The following is a 375-nucleotide window of genomic DNA, read 5'->3' as shown; positions in this document are numbered from 1 at the left end:
ATAAATTTAAGTTGTATAATGCTTATTAATGTGTTATATATTACATTGTGTATACTGTAATTACATTTTAATTTTAATAATCTATATTACATAAATATTGCTTTTCACATTTTCATTGTTTATTTTCATGTGAAATAACTTACAGTGAAAAGTGAAAAATGAAAATGAAGTTCACGTGAAAGATCCATAATCGCTACCCAGATCAGGGGCTCGATTCTTGACGGTATGTGAATGAGATACGCATGCGAAAATGTGTAATTCACGTTACGTATACTGTAAATTTTCACGTGCGTATCTTATTCGTACATCGTCAAGCATCGTGTCCCAGGAGTTCGTCTCACGGACAACAAAGGGTAATGTATCATACTTAAGGGG

The sequence above is a fragment of the Odontomachus brunneus genome, unplaced genomic scaffold (genome assembly GCF_010583005.1).
Source record: "Odontomachus brunneus isolate Ranch 3 - 2012 unplaced genomic scaffold, Obru_v1 Obru_scaffold_197, whole genome shotgun sequence".
In the NCBI taxonomy this organism is placed as follows: domain Eukaryota; kingdom Metazoa; phylum Arthropoda; class Insecta; order Hymenoptera; family Formicidae; genus Odontomachus; species Odontomachus brunneus.
Note: the sequence above shows the minus strand (reverse complement) of the source record.